This window comes from Carassius gibelio, chromosome B25, assembly GCF_023724105.1.
Source record: "Carassius gibelio isolate Cgi1373 ecotype wild population from Czech Republic chromosome B25, carGib1.2-hapl.c, whole genome shotgun sequence".
NCBI lineage: Eukaryota > Metazoa > Chordata > Actinopteri > Cypriniformes > Cyprinidae > Carassius > Carassius gibelio.
This window is the reverse complement of record NC_068420.1, coordinates 15177132-15200426: the sequence shown is the minus strand read 5'-3', so window position 1 is coordinate 15200426 and position 23295 is coordinate 15177132. Positions and strand designations below refer to the sequence as shown.

Below are 23295 nucleotides of genomic sequence, written 5' to 3'. Positions count from 1 at the left end.
TGACTCATCCTTCACCATAGATTTTCCAATCAAGTCCAGTCAGATGAACTTCAGAATGATAAAGTCCCATCAACAAATACAATCTGCCATAGATAGATAAATAGACAGATAGATAGAAAGATAAATGCAAAGTGTCCTGTTTGAACAGAAAATATTTTGACATGGGAATCAAACCTGCAGCTGTCAATTGATTTCAATGCAAATATTGTAATTGTTAAATAACCCGAATGTACTGTATTTACCAATTCATTAAAACAGACCAAAGGAGGTCATATTAGTTATGCAAATTAGTACAAATCAGTGACATGCTAAGCGTCAATTGATTTTATGAGGCTGATGCTTGCTGAGGCTAGCAGTAGTCCACTCCGGCTTTGTCTGCTTCACACGATACAGCTTAAAAAGAACAAACTGGAACAAACACACTTTAACTGGCTGGCTGTGAGGAGTAGCTCTAATCATGAGGCATCAATCAGTGGATGGTAAGACATGTTTGATGGCTGAAGAGGAGGAAACCTTCATCTATCTGTGTCTCTCCCTTCAACCACACAGTTTGATCCTCAGGCTCTGCATTAGCAAGACTTGATGACAACATGTATAGAGGGCCTCTAGCTGACCCCTATTCAAACTCAAGAGTGGTATGTACATGCACACTATGTACACTACACTCATGTAACCTATATAACACAATGGCATGGCCTTAGGGTACATGTATGTAATGTACTCAAGGTAGGACTTTGAATGTTGCTTTTCCTGTTCTTTATCAAAAGACGTAACTGTTACTAATGGAGTTCAACAGTAACCGCCCACTTTAACAGCAGCCTTTGTTACAGGATCTTCCCTATGCATTTTCTTCATAGTGATTTCAAGTTAAATGCTCAATGCTAAATGCTCAGATAATAAAATTAAAAGGAAATATTCTCCTGTCGCTAAAGAGAGAGAGATCCCCCATAGATCTGGACAGGTGGTGCTGGGGAGGTGGTGGGCTAAGATCAGGACAGGCATAATGCGCAGATACAGCTTTCATTGAATACAACCTGTTTAGTATGTGAATTCAACTCTGACGCAGATTACAGCCAGCGGATGGATAATGTATATTATGTATATTGAGTAAATAATTCTTATATATTTCATGAAGATACTTTGCACAATTTTTTCTTTTGTTTTGTTATAATATAACACTCTTTCCATTTTCTTTACTCCCTAAATGTTTTTGTACACATCTCTATCTCTTTTCTTAAAATTCTATAATTTAATTAATTCTTACAGAAAACAAAAGTAAAATTGGGACTTTAATTTAGTTAGACTTAAACTTCAAGTTCTCCTTTTTATAATGATACATGGCACTTGATGCTGACTGCTACAATCAGTATGAAAAACAAAGAATAGTGCAGGTGTGTTAGGCGGCCCAAAAATGTTGATTCCAACATTTATTAATACAGTATTAAAATCAAAAATTATATCTATGATTTGATGGACCTGAGCTGACACGGACTGACAATGAACAGCTGCATTTTTATTAACTAGCATTAACAAATATTAATAAATACTGTAACAAATATATTGCTTATTGTGGTTAATGCCAGTTAATGCATTAACTATAATTAACACTTGGAACCTTACTGTAAAGTGATACAGAGAATTCTTTAAGATAAACATTAAAGAAATCTAAATTAACTTTTGGAAGCCAGTGTACATATATACACTTTTTGTAAAAGCTTATATAAATATAAAAAGTACTTTGAGATGAGATTTATTTATTGCATGAGTGGGCAGTTTCTCCACTCTGATTGGTAAACTTCTGATCAGTGGTAGTGTAGTTCTTTGCAGAACTATTTTTTTCCCCCTTTTTTTAATGATTTCCTGTGCATTAATAATTTTGACTTGTGTCAGCACTGCTTAACTAGCTTATGGATCTTCAAAAGTTTATGTTTATGTTAAAATCTATTACAAGAAAGAGTTTTGTTACTCCAGTTTTGTTACCCCAATTGCTCTCTGTTGGCACATATCTATAATCATATTATAGCATCTATCCCAACAAACTTTGTCATGTGGGATAGACTATGGAAATTGAAAATTGGACATCAATATTCCAATATTCAAACCTTGCAGCGGATGTCAATACCCATCACATATGGAAAGCCAAACAAGCTGTGCCCTCTAGCAGATAATGAATGGACAAGGGTCTCATTAAATGAGAGCAAATCCTTCTGAAACACAGAGAGGTCAACAGTTGGATTTGAAATCAGTGTAACTCCAAAATCCATTTTAAGACTTTTAAATGTTGTTTATAACATTTTAAATGTTTTAAACTTCTTAGATTTAGATCATTATTTAAATCACAACAAAAAAAAAAACTGTATTGTTCCTATTGATGTATTCTCAAGGGATTTTTAGCATTAAGAAAATGTTCTGAGGGCAGACCAACTGACCACAATAAAACTAGGCTAAACACAGACATAAAGTGACCACTGACTCTTTATGGAAACTTTAACTCCATAGGTCTGCATAGTAAAAATCTATATTTCGAATTAGATTATTTGAAGCCATTGCAGTGGGTGTGCATTTGTGCTTTCAAACATATTGTTTGTCAGGAAATCTTATGAAACCAAAATGAGAAATGCAGCTGCTATATGTGTGAATGCTCTGAATTTCAGAGCCTAATTTGCTCAAAAATTACCCTAAAGGACGGTGATAAACAGTCTTTGTAAGTAGCCATGTGAAATGGTAAATCTAATATGGGAAATATACACATAAAATAATTTTTCAATAAACAAGCAGTACTTTGGCTTTAATCACAGAATTATTTAGCTGACCTCATCCTTGTTGTGTAATGCATGGTTTTTATGACATATTTTTACTGAGTGCTGGAGGTATAGGTATCATTGCATGTTCTCACATGCTGAGGTTGTAAAGTATTTGTTATTATGGCCTTCATTAGTCACTCAACTATATCTGACACAAGCTCTTTGCATTCAGAATTGGACTTTGGAGACATAAACAATCAAGCAGTGTACACAAAACCACTGTTATCGAGTTGCACAACACAGTGAGGTAAAATAAGCAGGTAATAATGTCTGTTATCTTGAACAAGAGCTCTGAGAATTAGGGAGGAAGCAGAGATGATTGGATCACTTTTTTGGTTTGTTTATTTATTCAGAAAATATTTAGCCTTAAGCTTTGAAATTTAGAATTGTAAAACATATTGTGGCAATTAAAAATAAAACCAGGTGACCAATCCTTTCGGCTGCCATACTGAACAAGAATAAGTTCGGGAATCGGGAAGTCTTTTTTACAAATGATACTATGAAAATGCTTGAACTGCTACAAAGTGCAGACACGACTTTTTGCGTCAGCTTCGGATAATCACAAATAGTTTGTTTTATTTTAAATGGTGGCATAATTCAGTAAGTTTTTCTGTTCTGTCCGTTTGGTGCTGGCTGTGCATTATGACCCTCAACGTGAATTATCATTATTAGTCTTATTATAGTAATATTGTATTTTCTACTTACATTTACATTTAGGCATTTAACAGATGCTATTATCCAAAGCTGTTATCCAAAAATGAGCACAATATATGCAATCAAAACCAACAAAAGAGCAATACGTTTAAGTTAGTCTAACAAAGCATTTTTTATAATAATAATAATAATAATAATAATAAAAATAAGTAGAATACTTGCTCTATCTCCTTTGCATTATTAATGTGATGGGGTAATTGTATGTTGTATATTGTGTCCTGGGAAATACATATTAAAACAAGAGAGGATGCGGATCCATGGCTTTATTTCTATTCTACTGGGATTATCGTTGTTGCGGTGAGTTTAAAGGAACACTCCACTGTTTTCCAACTCGCTTCATTTTCCGTCTGTCTTAGTATACGATGTTGCTACAGAAGAGTCAAGTTTTAAATAGGAAAAATATAGAAACTCTTTGGTAATTTCTGAGCGAGATGGTTATGGTCTAATCCGATTCAATGATCTGTGCTAAACTAAGCTAAAAGTTCTACCCCCAGACCCAGAGATCGGCTGAATAGATTCAAAAACCGTTTAACTCTAGGGGAGTTGGAAAATGAGCCTATTTTCAAAAATAGTGTAGTGTTGCTTTAATACATGCTTCATTCGACTCAGAATTGATTAATTTATTATTGGAAAAATATGCATGTGAAATATGTAATTAATCCAAATCATCTGATTCATCAACAAAAATCTCCAACCAAACAACAACAAAAACATTACTTTGGACTTTTCAAATTTTTAGCCTACAGTTCCAGTCCCCATCCACTTTCAATTTATATTTGAAAACAAAGTGCTTTTTGATCAAGAGGGTAAGTGATGCCATAGCCTACATTTAATTCGGGGGTGAACTATCCCTTAATTTGAAATTCCCTTTAATCCTAAAATTATTTATATACTACTAAAATAGAATTTTTTTAATTGCACCGTCCATGAACAATTAGTTTCAAATAGTACCATAATGGTAGCCACAAATATGTATTCTACCCCTCAGACCGAAAACAAATCCCTCCCCCGTCGTGTGCACATTCTTTGTATGGTTGTTTTGATCGGAGTGAAGCGTGTCAACGGGTTCAAAAGTGGGCGAGGCTCATCGGGGCTGCGCAGCGTTCAACTCTTTCCTCAAACCCAGTGCGCGATGTCTTACACGACGAACGTGTCGTATTCCAGCGAGAAAACTTATATCTTTTCTCGCATCCTTACCAAAACCTTAAATGTTCCAGATATGTTGTGCACTGTGTTTGTCCTCAAGTGACCCGCCGCAGAAGTGAGTACATCCCGTTCCTGTGATATTAATAGCTCCCTTGCGTCACCAAATTGTGCTAGACTGGTCTGCTAGACACGCGATGCTAGCCTAACGATCAGCATCCATTTCGCACTCCCAACAAACATCGTTATAAAAGAGATATCTATCGGGCATCAGATGACTGTCTAGGTCGGATGTGGGAACGTGTGCACAACGTCATACGTGATGCATTGATTCTACAGAAGGGCTTACCAGGAAGTGGTTATCCTATTCTGTTTAGTTCATGAGTCTACTTAAATAAGAATCTTATTAGTGTGGAAATGCAAAACCAAATGAAAGTTGCACAAGCTCAAGTTAGTTTAGTTATGCAAAGTTATAAATGTAGACTAGGTTAGAGGGAGCAATGGGTAGATAACTAACTCATCAACAGGTCCCAGTGTACAGTATCAATACATTAGTCAGTATACTGTAAGAAATAGTTTGTAGTGCCGTAATAAACAGTATTTCTGTATCCATTAGTGCTAGTATTGACATATGTTCTACTTTCAGAGTCGACATTAAACTTACATTAAACATTAAACTGTCATGTTGTCAATGTTTGCAATGCATGGCTTGCTCACCAGTGGATCTTCTGCAGTGAATGGGTGCCATTAGAATGAGTCCAAACAGCTGATAAAAACATCATTGTTATCCACAAGTAATCCACACCACCCCAGTCCAACATTTTGTGAAGCTGCGTCTTTATAATTGGGAGATTTATAATCAAACCATTGATTCTTGTTAACCTACAAGTCTTTTATTCATAACATTGCTTTCTCTGGTGAAAAGGCCATCTCGGCTGAATCAGGAGAGAAATATGCACAGATCAATCTCTGTTTACAAGCATTAACAGTTCAAAGCAGTTCTAAATAAGTATTTTAGTGGATAATTTTACAGTACTGTTAACTGTAATCTTTAGCAAATGTCAAATAGAATTTTGAATCCATTTTTAATACTGTACATGCATAAAGTCTCTTGTAGCATGTAAAATGATTTCAGTTTGTAGTTTTTTTTTTTTGTTTTGTTTTTTTACATTTATTTAGACAAAGTCATGTCAGTCAAGCACATCTCTTTCCAGATTCACCCAGGTAAATATTATGTTTATCCTCATGTGTCTCTCAAGGTGAAAGCCAACATTTAAATCAACACTTGATGCTTAGAAATCCCCATATCATTATAAATGATTCTGTAAGCCTATTTTGGCATTACTCTTGATCTTTGTAAACATACTTCAGTTTGTGTGATTCACATCCACACCTGTTGTTTTCAGGAAACTCTTTAACCATAATGCCACACGCAGTTTGCAATTGCGTACTAACATGCCCTGCAGTTGCAGCGTTGCATAATGTGTATCTGGTTACATTATTAGAGCAACCGCTGATATCATTCATTAGCCTAATATAACAACGTGATGCAAAGTAATGCTGATGTGATCGCCTTTCACCAGCTTCTGCTGGAGTTTACACTCGGGTGCAGTGGGATCCTGGCACGGCCCCAGAGGAAGGGGGAGGATAGCAGACAGAGAGGAGGAGGGAGAGAGAGACAGACAGAGGAGGGAGGTGGATCTCTCAATTGCTGGGTTCAGCGTTGTAGTCTATAGGGAGTTTGGGGTGTTGCTGCATAGAGACAAACCTGACTTGGCTCCCCTTGTGTGTTATTGCATACAGACAAACATATTCAGTCACAAACAACTCACCTAGATATTTTTGTTTGACTTCAGTAGGAAGTTAGCACAGTCAATGCACTGAGAGTATGCAGGTGTGTATTTCTATGCCACTGGCATGAGCATTCTAGCATGATTAGCATTTCATTTGCATGTTGTTAGCATGATAAGCTTGCTACTAGCAGGTCGCTAGCATGCTCACCAAGTTACTAGCATGTTGCTAACATGATTCTAGCATGATTAGCAGGCTACTAGCATGTTGTTAGTATGTTACTTCTATGATTAGCTTGTCGCTAAGATAGATTGATTAGAAATATTATATGAGTTTGAATGAGTTTAAATTGATTAGAAAAAGTACATAGAAGGGAAGCTTGATTGAGTCTAATGGGCTTCAGTTTGTTTAGATTTGAATTTTGACAGTTGGAGTTTGAATAGTCTTGGCTCATCTGAACATTTTTGCTAAGTCACTGTAAAAATGCTGAAAACCTTTTTTTTTAAGTTACCTATGCCATGGCAAATTGTAAATTCTGTTAACTTCACATTCACATTACATTTTATTTTATTTTACTCTAAATTAATTTGATATTTAGTTTTTGTTAGTAAAAATGATTAATTACTATATAAGTGAAAACCAGCAAAATGACATTCCCAGAAGTCCTTGTGTGACACATGACTATATTTCATGTAAATAATTTTATCCGTGATGTATATTAGGGTGTTTCATTTCTGATATTTAAGGCTTTTAAAGGATTAATTTTGTGTCCCTGTGTTCCCTGAAGGTGTTTTGTCTTTGCTTGTATGACCCTGTGGACCATCTACATGAGTGTTGGCCATCAATTTTTTAAAATGAGTTTTTGCTACCATTTTTTCAACCGAATATAAATTTACAGTATAAATATATTTAAAGTTTTCCTTTTCAGGCGGTACATCGATTAAGCCTGACAACCGTCATTATGTATCACTTTTTAGGTTTATATATCACAAAAACACTTTTAGTAATAATTTTAGCATTAGTGTTTTGTCTTTAAGATAATTTATTGTGCTTGTGTAAAATAAACTTACGTGCAGGAGACCCTCCACTTCTTCACAACCCCATGTCTACATATGTCTACATAAAGAAACAGTGCATCTTGTTTCTCTTAGCAAACCGGCAATTATGAGACCCATGGAAGTGACCAACATCACTGGGTCTCAGTTCAGTCAGTTCAGTCAGAGCCTCACCCAGACAACAGGCACCATGCAAATTACAGCACAACCCCAAACACACACCCACTTACAATTACCAGTGAGACAGGAGCCCCTACGGAAGGAGTGTGTCCCTCTGAAGCAGACCCAGACAAATAGTAGAACAGGACTGACAACTCTGTGATGAGTCTTCTGAGTCACGAAAAGCAGAGGCTCTGCCTATGGGGCTCACTTTTTATTACCCATGAGGCCGTTTTGTACTGCCATTAGATTCTGGATCATATCTGAGCAATGCTTTGTCATATCAAAATAAAACTACCCAGGCTGAATGTGTGTTGGATGAAAAAGCAATGGTTGTAAAGTTATAAAGAAAATTAAAATAAAAATAAATAAAGACTCATCTCTGAAATGGTTGCTATCTCTTATAGATGTGCAGTGCTACAGTAGTCACTTGACTCAATACTGATTAGATTGCTTTTTGTTTTCTCATGGAAACTGCAACACTTTCAGTTCCTGTCCTTGAACATTAGGAGACTGTGTTGCACAAGAAGTCTGTTGAAATTTGTAGATTTTTTGTAGAAAATACAATGCTGCTTAATGTCCAGAACTTGCGGCCACAAGGTCAGGTACCGGTAGTTGTAGGTTGTTGCTATAGTATTAGTACAGTGGTTTTTAGCATGTTGCTGGGGTGTTACTAGGGTGTCTTGGGTGCTTTTGTACGTGCCCAGATGTTAAAAGATCCCAATCACAATCTTTATGGGATTATTTTATGATCTTGCATATGAAAATCACAAGTCTGATGAAAAAGTAATAGCACACTTCTTCTCAAAAAGTTGCATGATTTGAAATATCATTCTTATCTGTGGGGTTAGGATAGCGATGCATAATGTGTAGATTGCTTACAAATTGTTGTCCATTTCTGATTCCAAATTACATGATCAAATCTATATTTCAATACATTATACATTTTAAGTAATTTAATCAGACTACTTTTTGATTACTTTTGACCTAACTTGTTCATTTTAAATAGGATAATGTTGTGCCATATTGATATAAAATTAAATCTATCAATAAATATCTATCAATAATTAAACATTTTAACATTGATGCGTAGTCAGGTGTTCATTTAACTCTTAGTATAGCAATAATAATGCATTACATGGTTTATTCATTCTATAGCCTACTGTTTCGATACAATTTAGATTCAGAGTAAATGGAGTTGCTAAGTAATGGGAATATCCAAAATGTTATTTGAAAATTTGTGTTCCTTTTAGGCTGCATAGCAACTAAACACTAAATATTGTCACTGGGAATTCCTCTTTCTGAAATATGCTGCTGCTAGCTCTCTGCTAGGTTCTTCTAAAGTGCACAACGTTCAGGACATTGTGAAAGTGGGTCAAATATTTGTGAACAGGGACAGCCTTTAGTCATGCAGATGACTAACAAAATCTCAATGTGTTATTTTGTCTGAATATGTGTGTGTGTGTATGTGTGTGTGTCTGTTTGTGTGTGTGTATGTATATATATATTTAGATATATATTTAGATATCATGAATGCAAGCTTTAGGGTTCAGTTAAAGGCTAAAACAATCAAGTACATTGGGTCTCCTTTCCACAGATACCACATGGCACACGCTAATCTCATTTAGCCTTTGCCCATAGTCAACTTGAGCAGGTATATTCAGTCCACTCTACTGAAGCATAGCCAATTACGACATTTCCTTCCCATTTGTTGTGACCCCCATCCCCCTCTCACACACACCATCTGTGCTTCAGATAATACATCCACAGATAAGGTACCATAAATACAAGGCAAGACAGCTATCATCAGCAAGATTAAACAGATGCTAACAGACCGACTCCAATCCATGGCTCGGATGAAATCGGCCTTGCATTTTTACGCTGACTGTTCTATTTGAAATGTAGAATCAAAGTCTAAGCTTTAAAGATGGACATGTTTTATGAATGTCCCTAGTTTCTGCGCAGTGTTTTTCACTGTGTAGTTCTATTCGCCTTTGATCCACCTCAGTATCTGATGAATGCATTTTATCTGCAAGGACTGGATATCGGTACAATTTTGCAGATTTAAATTAGATTCTGATTTACAAGCCCTCTATATTTAAACTGCTTTGATTTGATTCCAGTTCATCTGAGAACATTTCATTTGTACTGTCCAGTTTGTTAGCTTACGAAAGAAGTCTACTCTCCGCTAATGCTGTAAATTATACAGCACAGTGTTTTTCTGACACAAACCAGTAACTCATCTTTTTGAACTATTCGTGAAAAGAACTGCCTCAAAATGAATTTGTTTTGGAACTGACCTTAGCCAGTGTTGTGCCATATTTAATTTTTTTTTGACATGAATTAAAATGAGGCTATGAGAGATAGAAGTACAGTGTGTTCAGTGTTGTTTAACAATATACTGATTGTTCAGCTGATGAAACAATTTTTCTGGGAAAAAAAAGATAAACTTTCAGTAAACAAGAACTCAATAAAAAAGTGGAAAGTTGTGAAAATACATGTACACTTGTTGTGTTTTGTTTTTGAGTCACTAATTTGTTCATCAATTAGATTATATTGATCCGGCCATTTGTATTCGATTCACTAAAATGAATCAGTTCATATGATTCCATGAATTGGACTAAATATGTTTGGTTTTTTTCATGCAGCCCATGAGGACGATGCAATATAATGCAATCTTGTCATCAGTACACTGTCGTTTTATTGCATAACATTCAAAATAGGCCACAAAATCACAATCATGAATATGAAATCAATATTTTGACTTGCTCTTTCATCTGCAAATACTACAAATATGTCAAACCAGATAAAGAGCAATACTGGCAACAGAGAAATAGGATGAAGGTTCAGTCCTCATCAGACTAGAGATCTTCCTCTGTGCATATCCAATTGTTTTTTTTTTCTTTGCATGTCCCTCGTTTCTTATCGTTTCATCTCAACTGTTGCTTGCCGAGACGGTGCTGGTGCTCCAACGATAAACAACAATTGACTTCAGTGTCTTCTCCACCCAAATGTTCTGTTAAGAACTAGATAATAACCCTCCTGCATCCATCTTGACAGCAGGCATATTTGTTTCGCGTTTTGGGCTTTCAGCGGACCCACAATTACTTGGGTTTCTCTGCAGTCACAATCTGTTCACATCAACCTTTAAAGTTCAATTGCAGGTCTCGTCTTTGTCAACAACTATGGTACGTAACAAGCAGCAAAAAATAAAATGGTGCATGTAAACAAGATTGTGTTAATGTGAAATAAAGCATAAGACTGCATTTCAGATTTGTTCTGTTAACATGTAGTGTAATCTACCAAATGGCGCTGAGGCTCACCACAAATCACCAAGAATTCGAGCTGAGCTATGTGGTTTGCAGTCTCAACACACTGACCCACATTCGTCTCCTCCATTTAGCAAATGAAATCCTTGGCTAAACTGGAAACATCTTAATTGATTATTTGCGTATGGCATATACAATGTTTCGAGGTATCATACTTCAGTTGGAGTGCAGTTCTGTAATATTTATGGGACTTTGAGATGCCATGTTAAGAATGATAAAGCTTCTGTAACCTAACGACAAAGCTTTATTTGGCTAGTTCTAGTAGCTGACAACATCATTTGGCTTAGGCAGAACAAATATTGACTGCTCATGCTTTGTTTTACACAATAATCCCAGTCTAGTCAGTCTTTGTCTTGTGAGCCAGTCAAGCATTACAGAGACTGATACAGATCTTTGGTGATTATATTCTCTTGTTGACGTTCATTTACATTATGGTCATATAATGGAGAGTTTGTTACTGTAAAATGCATGTGAGCTTGGCCGTGGTTTGAAATGGGGTTTGTCTCATAGTAATTTAGGTTAGTTATAGGATGCTATATGCTGGTTAGTGTAGACATGTGCGATATAGACATGTGTAGTAATGCCATATGACTCTCTCGTGAGTAACAGACAGCAGACATGTCTATTTTTGCCTCTTGTTGTCTTGCATTCTTGGAAATGACCCATACAGCAGATTTGTTGTTGCTCAGAGCAGTCAGCTGGTGATATGAACATCAGTCGAGTAGTAACTCTGGTGCGAATGCAAAAAAAAAAAAGGTTTCTTGTTTAGAACACAAACAAATGAATTCATTTGAGCTATATCTGATTCAATAATCAAAATATAGTACACAAGTCGTATGAAGTACTTCTATGCCATTTTTTCAGTTCTTGTTGAGTATTGGCATTGACTGGAAAAGAGCAACCAGTGCAGTCTCAAAAAGGTCTCCTTTCATGTTTCACAGGAGAAAGAAATTTGGAAATAGTAAATGGTAATGGAAGTTATCAGAAATATCTCTTTAGCATGATTTGGTAGATCTTGAAATGGCAGTTTCCAAAATCTCTTTAAACCAGAGCTGAGAAAGAAAAAACGCAAAATAGTGTGTTTAGTCCAGCCCTCTTGGATATAACATCTGGCTCTCATGACTGCAGATGTTAGTTTGATTCTAGAAGTTTACACAGCTTACTTGGAGATGAAAAGCCTGAGAGTTTTCTCCTCCCATTTCGGCAAGGCACGTCACCCTGAATTGAACCTTAGGAGTAGACTTAGTTAGCATAAAATCTAACACCAAAGAGACCACTGCTGAAAGAAAACAGAGAAGGGCTTAATGCAGACCTTCACACTGAGGAGAGAAGCCACTCCATTGCTGACAGGTGACAGGTCAGAGGACTTCTAGGTTAATAGCCATTGGCACCTACACCAACATCTGATGTTATTTTTGTTTACTTAAAAAGTTATTAGGCTCACAGAAGGAGCCTCCAGTTCCAGATATAAGGGCTCCCACAACTCACTAGCCATCAAATCTTTCACAACTCATCAATTCCAAGTTAGTGAGCAAGAGGAAGCCTCTACAGAGGGATTTTCCCTCGCTCAGCCAAGTGTCCTGTTTGGGGGCATGACCTTTTGTCCAACTTTGTTCTCCGAGTAGAAAGGGATTGGAACATACAATTACACGGCTCACTAGGGTTCCCCTTCACCCTTTCCAAAACTCAAAGAGGGGGATTCATGGAATGAGGTAACCCACAGGGAGAATTTCTAAGAAGTGTTTACCCTAAACGTGAGCGCTGCACAGTGCTGAAGGCGGAGAGAGAGCAAAAGAAAGGGAAGTAGGTTGGTCCTGCAAAGACACATTGAGGTTGTTCCACCCATGAGGCCTCATGGTTTCAGGGGCAAATCCCCTTTTTCCCAAGACCCAGAGACAGGTGGTTGGTTAGGCTGCTGATTCCTCCTCCACCACCCCTCTGCTCTCGAGACACCAGCCCCCAACCAATCTGGTGCAGGACATGTAAATGGCTACACCTTGGGAGCAGAACAGAAAGGACACCACCCATTTGTATGTTTCTTGTCATTGCAGAACACCTGCTATGTTTTGATGGTTCAGCCCCCTCAGCAAGGGTTAGGAACAGAGGAGAGTCATTAAAATACCTACATATCATCTAAAGAATATGTTTTTTTTCTTTTTTCTTAAGCGGTTGCTTAGGCATGAATCCCTATTTCAGTTGCTCATGGTGCTACAGACTGGACGAACTGTAGAGATTTGATTTGCGGTATCTACCTGGTAAGCTTGATGGAGGGATCAGGCCATATCTAAGAATGAGAATATCATGAAGACTTGGGGGTTCTCATCAGAAATAATAGATCAGGACTTATCTAAGGACTACAATATCATGGAGACTTGGGGCTTTTCATTAGAAAATGTAAAATTCTAGCATCTGAGAAGCTGAGAAGGAAGTTGATGCTTTACTTGGCAGCATGTAGACTTTATAAAACTCTTAATCGCCAAATTATATAAATGAATAATTTAGATGGACAGCAATCGGCCATCTTTGTCATGAGTGGCTAAGCAGTGGCATCATCAAAAATCATATTGGACATCTTGAGTTTCATTGGAAGAGATATTGAAGTATGACAATTCATCAACACAGTGAGTATCAGAAGAAAGTCTACTTATAAAAAGCAAGAAAACACCAAGGATCAGCATGGAAACGGCACCATTGTTTACACAAAACATCCTGTGTAATTACAGTAGGTCTCTCATGAGAGTGATATGACACCTCTCCCAGTCCGTCTCCCGTGTTCGCTCCCTCCCACCCGTCCCAGCCCCCACAATTCCACACAGGAAACAAGCTGTAATCCTCATTACTGTTGTTTTTACTGCTTTGTTAGGGCTTGCTGAGTTGTGCTCAGTCAACACAACCACTTTTTTGAACATCTGACAATTAAAATGGGAGTCTTGGCACAAAGAGTACATACACAACTATGTGGAAAGACTGATTTGAGGTAAATGGTTAATTATGAGACCCAACAATAAAAAAAGATTGCATCTGTGCTATAGAGAAATCTAAAAGTGTTAACACTTTTTCTTATAGGAATAGGGGGGAAAAGGCATCCTGGCCCACTTTATAAATCCCACAGTGCATCCAAAGCACTCTGTCATGTCATATTTCACATTTTGTTCGATGAGAAAGGCTTGAATTTCACATCTGTGTTCCAGTTGACAATGTTTTGTATCATTCAGTGCTAACCTTTGACAAAGCGTTCCCATCACTCCATCCTTAAATTAATGAAATCCTCTCCATCAGTAATGTTGTGTGTCCTGATGACATGACATGAAAACTGTGGTTAATCCTAATGCTTTCCACATGCCTTAAGAAATGTGAGCTAGTCTAAACCGTAAACAACAGTATGAGGCACTGCAGGGCTGGTTAGCATTTTTAGCTAGCCATTGCTAATATATTTACCTTTAGCAACCAGCCTTTCTCCATTTAAAGAGCATTTAGAATATTTGTGTATTTCCTAACAACATATAAATAGCAAGTATTTCATTATAGTACAGCAGATAGTTTTCTTTAAAGTCTCTTTTAACCAATAAATGGACATCTTTTGAGGTATTATAGAACTTGATTTCATATGCTCTGTTGAGCATCAATTGGCGAAACATTAAATGAGACAATTAGTAAATTAATTTTCTATTAGATATTTTAGTAGTTTTATTTTTTTATAGGAAAATGTAGTATGTACATATTTCAGAATATAGTTTATTGTTCCATTAAGGAAAAAGTATTTCAAAGTAATTCCAACCTGATCTCAGTAGTATTCATAGGTATTCATACATAATGTTTACACATGCAATTTTTGGAACGTTTTGATGTGCAAAACATACACCATGGAAGTGACTGTATCTTAAAGGTGAAAAAGTATTTAGATATGGGCAGCATTAGAAATTTAAATAATCTTTAGACAATCTTCACAATTGTAGATGTATTTACATTTTCACTATAATATATGTTTCACCCCTACCCTAAAACTAAATAATCTAAAAAACTAAACCGGTATATAAATGTACTATGACAATAATTTTATTGATTAAATATTCACAAAATGTTCACTCATTTCAACTTTTCAAAGTAAATCTTTGATAAAGTGATGGATTCCTTTTAAAGAGGTGGTTCACCCAAAAATGAAAATTCTGTCATTAATTACTCACCCTCATATCGTTCCAAACCTGCAGAGACAGCAATGGAACTACCATGTTAAAGGTCCAGAAAGTTAGTAAGGACATTGTAAAAATAGTCTGTGGTTCAACCTTCATTTTATGAAGCTACAAGAATATGTTTTGCATGCGTCGAAGACTGACATGGAAGTGAAAAAATTGTTGAATAAAGATATTATTTTTTGTTTTCTTTGTACACAAAAATATTCGTGTATCTTCATAAAATTATGGTTGAACCAATGATGTCACATGGACTATTTTTTATGATTTCCTTACTACCTTTCTTGTACTTCAATGTGTCAGTTCCATTGCTGTCTATGGAGGGTCAGAAAGCTCTCAGATTTCATCAAAAATATTTTAATTTGTGTTCCAAAGATGAATGAAGTTCTTGCGAGTTTGGAACGACGTGAGGCTGAATAATTAATTGGATAGTTCACCCAAAAATGAAAATTCTGTCATTAATTACTCCCCCTTGTGTCGTTCCAAATCTGTAAGACTTTCGTTCATTTTTGAAACACAAATTAAGATGTTTTTTTATAAATTCCAAGAGATCTCTGACCCTCTCATAGACAGCAAGCATACTACCACAGTCAGGGTCCAGAAACGTAGTTAAAAAGTTAATATAATCCATGTGACATCATTGGTTTCAACCGTAATTTTGCACAAAGAATATGAAAAAAACCTACTTTATTTGACAGTTCGTCTCCTCCGCATCACCCTGGCGCCATTTTAGAGAGTATCCACTCAATGTAAACAACATATGCTGTTCTTTGTCAGCCACAACACACGGATACGTTGTTTTCTTTCAAATCAAGGCATGCAACATATCTGCGTGTTATTGTTGAATAAAATCATTATTTCTGTTTGCGAACAAAAAGTATTCTCGTAGATTTGTAAAATTACAGTTGAAACACTGTCGCATAAAAAGGTGGTGTTTGCGCAGTGGATAAGACACATGCCTTTGGTATGAGAGAGCCGGGTTTGAATACACTGTGAGACACCAATGTGTCCCTGAGCAAGACACTTAACCCCTAGTTGCTCCAGAGGCGTGCGACCTCTGACATACATAGCAATTGTAAGTCGCTTTGGATAAAAGCCTCAGCTAAATATGTAAATGTACATGGATTATTTTAATGATGTCCTTGCTACGTTTCTAGACCTTGACCGCGGTAGTATGCTTGGGACGTCTATGGGAGTGTCAGAGATCTCTTTGAATTTATCAAAATATCTTAATTTGTGTTCCGAAGATGACCGAAGGACTTGCAGGTTTGGAACGACGTGAGGGTGAATGACAGAATTTTCATATGTGCGTGAACTATCCCTTTAAAATGAGTTGACAACAGTGCCAGAAATGAAAATGTTTCATGTCAAATGATGTAAATGCATCGAATAAATGTGAAATATAGCGTGGAGCGTATCAAATGCCATTCATTTGCATAAAACCAACCTCTTAATTCCAAGTCTCAAGAAGGCCAAATAAAGGTCACTGCCTTCAATTTCACCAACTGTGAGTGATGTTTACCTGAAGGAGAAGCACGTGTCTGTGATGGACTCACACTTCAGGCATGCGGTGATGTGGTAATCAACGGGTGCGCCCCTCACTGCATGTGATACTGTGACTTTGTAATGACTGTCAGTAAAAAGATTAATTGTATAAAAGCACGCACAAAGAGTTAAAAAAAAAAAAAAAAACATGTAAAGAATTAGATTCTAAAGACCATAACAGTCTCTCCCTTGTCTGTTTTGACATATCCAGTATGTTCTGCTGTACTTCATTCAAGATTGACTAGTTGAACTAGTAGAGCCACAGGTTCAAATCCTCCTGTCTCTAGAAGCTCTGCTGGGAGAAATCGACATGCCTCGGCATGCTTTGCTATCAGCTAAAGTTTTCCTTTCTCTCTGGTGCTTGTCTGGCCTACGTTTCCCTTTTCAAAAGATGGCTTGAATTTTGAAAGACCCAAGCATGAATGGTGCCACCTGTCCGTCTCTTGTCCCTTATTCTCTCAGAACATGAGGTGTACGTGATCCACCGTTGGTTCCCACCTCCCCCTCCTCCAAACACACGCGGGGAGAGTAAAGAGCGGAGACGCACACCTTTGTGCCTTCTGGCGCTGTTGTCTGTCACTATAGTAACCAGGTGGGGCCGTCAGCTTCCAGGTAGGACAGACACCTGCTGCATTATTCATCTCTGCAATGCGTAGCTGCCTGTAATCTGACTACACGGGAACAAATATCCCTTGACGCCAGACTGTGAAGTTACTCTTCCACATTTCCTTTGAACCCACGTCCTTTATTCTCGAACTAAATTGACCTTGTAATACATTTCTATAAAGTGTTTAAGCACATATGGAACTAATTTGGGGGGAGGTTAACCTGCAGGCCAGCTGTTTACTATATTTTCCCTCTTTTTGGAAAAATGTCAGGGCAAAAATATTTAGTAGAAAACAAAACAATGCGTTCATGACAGCTGTTGGCCATCTACAACACGACACGATAAACGTCGTGCTTGCGCAGGTTTGTTTAGTCGGCTTGGTGTCTGGTTGCATTGATTTTTTCCATGTGGACCAAGCAGTGATTCGGAAAGGTTAACGGGCCTAAATATGAGCTTTCGAGTAGATCTGATGAGTCCATCAGACAGTTCCTAGAAACCTTGAATGTGACCCTCTGCAGTCTGCCTTTGTCAATAGAAAGGTTATGTTAAATCGTGGACGTGACCACCTGCAAGATGCGTGTGATAACTGCTTCAGGCAGTAATGATACCTGATATAATGCTTGAAAACATACAAGTCATTTTCATACGGTTGCTTAACTCAAAAAAGTGTTGACAAGACGTGCAACAGGAGGAGACGTTCAAACAGGAAGCAAATTAGTATCGTCGGGAGCCAGCACTGTTGACCTAAAACTTATCTCTTATGCAAATCAGGCAGACAAAGAGACCAGGATGTGAAAGTTCATGCCAGCTCCTTCTAGTTAAGAGTATGTAAGCTATGTGAGAAACAATGTTGTGTGAGCGCGATCTAGTGGTAAGAAATATATAACAACTCAAAAATAATAATTACGGAAAATAATGCCACCTGTTAGCAGTAACCATAATAATAGCATAAATAATATTTAAAAAAAGATAAAAAATTTATATAATATTAAAATACCAAACCAGAATCATTTGTTTAATATTTGCAAAATATTTTATATTATTTGAATATTTTGATTTCTTGTATTTATCTCTCTCTATCTGTTTGTCTGTTACCTGTCTGTTTATTTATCTATCTATTTATCTATCTGGTGTGATTTACCCCCTAAATTAAGTAATCTTTTGCTAATCTTTATATAAAACAGCTCATCAGTCTGCAGTCTTGAAATTGGATGTGTCACTTGATATGATCCCCAGCGGCGCAGATGAAATTATGTTCATGCTCATAATCCTGCATTGTCAATTAAGGTCTGCTGAGCTCTGTGGGTAATATTAGTGTATGGAAATCCAGCTTAAGACGATGGATTGAGTTTCAGCACATTCCTGAAAGTGGAGATCATGTGCAAACCCTCGGCTGCCTCACTGACTTGTTTTCACATATCAAATATTCTCACTTAGACACAGTCCTCTATGTTCCTACACTGGCTGTGTATTATACACTCAAGCTCATATACATTCTGATCTTTATTTATTCAGGACAGCCAAGGCTGGTCAAAGGAAATAGACATTTTATAATAAAACAAGGTGTTAGTGCATTGCCTGTTTCAAATAACAATGCTAGTGATTCTTTATATTCCTCAACGCTACAAAAGTGTGCTAAAAAGAGAGCTGTGGTCTCCACAACAGGCTCAAGAGTTGCAGGGAATTAAAATGTGCGCCCCGAGCCATCTGCGCCCATAAAGCTCATTTGTGTCTGCTTACGAGGAGAAATTATGCATTATCTGTTCTTAAAGCAATGCAAACACTTTGCGTATTGTTTCCTGGAAGGCAAGCACTTCTGTTTCAGGAAAACCTTCATTGTTTAGAGCACGATGACCGCTGTTGTGAAGTTCACAGAATTCGTCACAGGTAAGAGTGTGTTTATGTCTAGAGTTCACGCACGCTGTAGACTCATCTGTAGGTACTTGAATGTTATTGTTGTGAGTTTCTTGTATGTCAGGGATTCAATTAGCAAATGCACTCATCTGTGGCATTTAATCAAAAGTGTCGGGGGAATTAGTAGATGTTTTCATTTTAGCCTGAAAACAAATCAGTGTTTGTCCTGGCTTGTTTTAATTCCCCTCATGCATGAGGCCATTTTTTTGGGGGGGAGGGGGGGTTGATTTATATGAATTATGATATTTGTCATTTTAGAAGGCACAGAGCCTCATACATAACACAAAACCGAGCTATCAGTGGGTCACTACTCTTATGTAATACTACAAACTGTTCATTTCTAACAAACTGATACAACTCTACATCTTTTTCTCCATTGGGTGAGCAGTAGCTGTATTCGCATCAGCTGTGGTGTTCTTGACTTGACATGGATTACTTTACTTTTCATCCTGTTATAATGAGATGAGGAGCTGCGCGTTTGTTCACCGGGTTGACATGACCTTGTTATATTCACGTCTTCAGACAATGTGTCAAATAAAATAGGAAATTAATGAATGCACAAAGAAAAAATAATACATTTTAAACACACAAATACACACACACACACAGACACACTATAGAGGTAATGGTTTTTATACTGTACAAACAGTATTTTCTATCCTGTTATCCTAACCCTACCCATCACAGAAAGCTTTCTGCTACTTTAGATAAAAAATAAAATATTTATAAGCCGTTTTACTCAGAGACCAAAAAAAAAAAAAAACAGACAAATGTTAAATTAAATATTAACTAAAACAAATAAAAAATGAATCAAACTATGAAAAAAACCCAATAAAAATCTATATAGACATACAAAATAAATATAAAAAACAAATACAAAAATTATTAAATTAACTAAAATTACAATTATTTTATTTTAATTGAACATAATTTAAATATAATTTAAAATATAATCTCAGTTATACTAAAGTAACACAAGATGTTATAAACGTTGTCACATATACACAGCATGACACAACCTAACCCTATATATATATATATATAAACAATTAAATGATTAATAATTAGTAATTTTTTGTGATTGTTAGTAATTTACTAGTAATGTTCTTTTTACTTAGTGCATGTTACTGTGTGATTTTAATTATATACATATAATACAATAGTAAAAATAATAATGTTAATGCTTTAGTAATCTAGAAAATGTGTAATATGCATGGAGATTAGTAGATATGGTATAGAAATGGAGATATGGGATGAAGTGTTACTGTGAACAAATGCGATTACAACAATAACCACAAGAGGACAGTATTCTACTTTTCAGATGTTCACGTCACATTAAAAACTGAAAGGTTACTCTCAGTGTAATTGATCTGAAAGATCTGGAAGGTGCGTATCTGTTTCAGCTTTCATTTGAATGATTATTTTAGTTCTGTGTGCATTATGAGAGAAATTCATTTAATTTGCATCCTCATGTAAAATAATCCCTTGGTTGCAGAGTGATGTTCCCTGCTCGTTTGACTATTTAGATGGTTCGCTTACCTTTAACAAAAAAGGATATCAGCATGTTTGGAATAAAATCACCGTGAGGTAAATATTATGGTTTGCAAAACCGTCAGTCTTCACATACTTTCTTTTCAAACTTCACCAAAGTAAGTCAGGCATATCGTGGTTAGTTTCTAGGCCTGCCTGTTTTCTTATTGTAACTCAAGTCTTCAAAGTCCAGGAGAAACATCCTCGTGAAGTTTGCATGTTTTCAAAACCTTTTTGGCCCACAGTGTTCCAAAGTAGATTTACCTTCAATAACCATTTATTAAATCTCTACCCCATTAAAGTCGCAAGCTTCCAAGAGCTGGCTGCATTAATCCTGATTACAGGCTGTCAGTTGGAGGAAACGGGGTCTATGTGTCAAGCGTGTCATCGAGAGATGTTTTATCCTCATCTGTTTCTTTCTATCTTCAGTTAAGGGCAGGGGAACCCAAAGAATGAACATCGGGAGATGAGTTTGAGTGCTGATAGTGCAGGGACTTTAGAGACCAAGCAAAAGAGGGTTTTAGAGGGTCCAACACGATCATGAATCTGTGAACGGGACACATGGAGCGGAGCGGTAGAAGAGCCAGTGGCTCCATCAAACGGGCCTCCATCAAACGCACAACATCAGGGTCTCAGAAGGTAAGAGTGTCTGTTACTAGGCTGTTACCCTGGATTTGATTTTGTGATCAAGAGGTGATTGAATATATTCTGTGTCCTATAAGCTTCTGAAACACTGGTGTCTCATATTTTAGAACAGTGTGTGTGTGTAAAAAATATTCAGATGTAACTACTTTTGTAATCATTAGCATTTTCATAAGTAATTGTAATTTAATTACTAAGTTGTAACTAGTTACTACCGACACTAAATATATGGTAGCACTTTATTTTACAGTCCTGTTCCTCATCTACATACTATGTACTTATTATAGTAATTACAATAACTATGTAATAACTAGGTACTAACCCTGAACCTACACCTAAACCTAACCCTACCCCATGTAGTTACCTTGTATCACCAGAATTTTCTTAGATAAATACACTGTAAGTACACTATAAGTACATGTTAGTACACGTACTGTAAAATAAAGTGCAACCAACAATTATATTTTAGAAATAATGTAATATAATACTCAAGTCAGTTTATATAGACACAACTATCATTTATTCAAAGTACTTTACAATAAGGTTACTTAAGAAGCAACAGAGATCAAAAAAGGGGGAAACAATTAAATCAAAATGTTTATATATATATATATATATATATATATACTAAAACATAAATCAGTACCGTACACAGTATAACTCAAATGCAAGGGTGTAAAAATTAGGGTGTAAAAATGAGTCTTTAAGTTTGATTTAAAAACACAGTGTGATGGAGAGGCCCTGATAATGAGGGGTAAACTGTTCCAGGCTGACATACAGTACAGAGAGTTACTCCAGCCTGGAAGAGATTAGTGCATGGGTGACAATTTCAAGATCTTTTCGAGAGAGAAAATGTTTTACTTTCGCAACAGATCTGAGGTGGAAGAAGCTACTCCTTACAACCATGTTTACATGTTTGTCAAATTGTAGTAATGAATCGAAATGGACCCCTAGATGTTTTTACATGGTGGTGCAAGTTAACACTAAGGGAACCTAACCTACTTGTAAAATTAGTTCTGAGTGCAGCGGGGCCTAGCAGAATCACCTCAGTTTTGTCAGTGTTTAGTTGAGAGAAGAAAGTTGCAAAGACGAGTCATTTTCAAGTTTGATTGGAAGGTAAAGTTGGAGGTCATCGGCATAGCAAAAATAGTTAATATTATATTTCTGGAGAATGGAGCCGAGGGAAAGCATGTAGAGCGAGAACAATAAAGGGCCAAGAATAGAACCCTGAGGAACACCATAAGGGATGCGCGCAGAAGGTGAGGTGAATGACCCAATATTTACAGAAAAATTCCTACCCTTTAATAAGAGGTGAACCACTGTAATGCCATGCCTTGAACCCCTACTACACATTTGAGTCAATTCAAGAAGATGTCATGGTCAATAGTTTCAAAGGCTTCACTCAAATATAATATAATAATAATATAATATAATATAATAGGTTATCTTAGACCACAAAACCAGTCATAAGTAGTATGGGTATAGTTCTAGCAAAATTCCGAAGTTTTATTTTATGCCAAAAATCATTAGGATATTATGTAAAGATCATGTAAAAATAAAAAAAATCTGCCGTATTTAAATATATATATACCAAAACTTAATTTTTGATTAGTAATATGCATTGCTTAGGACTTCATTTAGACCGATTTAAATGCGATTTTCTCAATTTATTTATTTACTTTTATTTATTTTTTGCACCCTCAGATTCAACATTTTCTGTATCTCGTAGGATACATAGCTGTATTTCGGCCAAATATTGTCCTTATCTAACAAACCATACATCATTGGGACGCTTATTTATTCAGATTTCATTTGATGTATAAATCTCAATTTCAAAAAATTGACACTTAAGACTGGTTTTGTCGTCCAGGA

General features: G+C 36.4%; 1 protein-coding gene across 1 annotated transcript in view; it reads left to right on the top strand.

Annotated features, from left to right (window-relative positions):
• The window catches only part of LOC128013988 (annexin A2), a 327457-nt gene extending 308680 nt beyond the window's left edge, over positions 1-18777 (top strand). Inside the window, exon 14 of the transcript XR_008183471.1 lies at positions 18767-18777. The gene's annotated coding sequence lies outside the window, so the exon portion shown is untranslated. The remainder of the gene's footprint in view (positions 1-18766) is intronic.
• The last annotated feature ends 4518 nt before the right edge of the window (positions 18778-23295 follow it).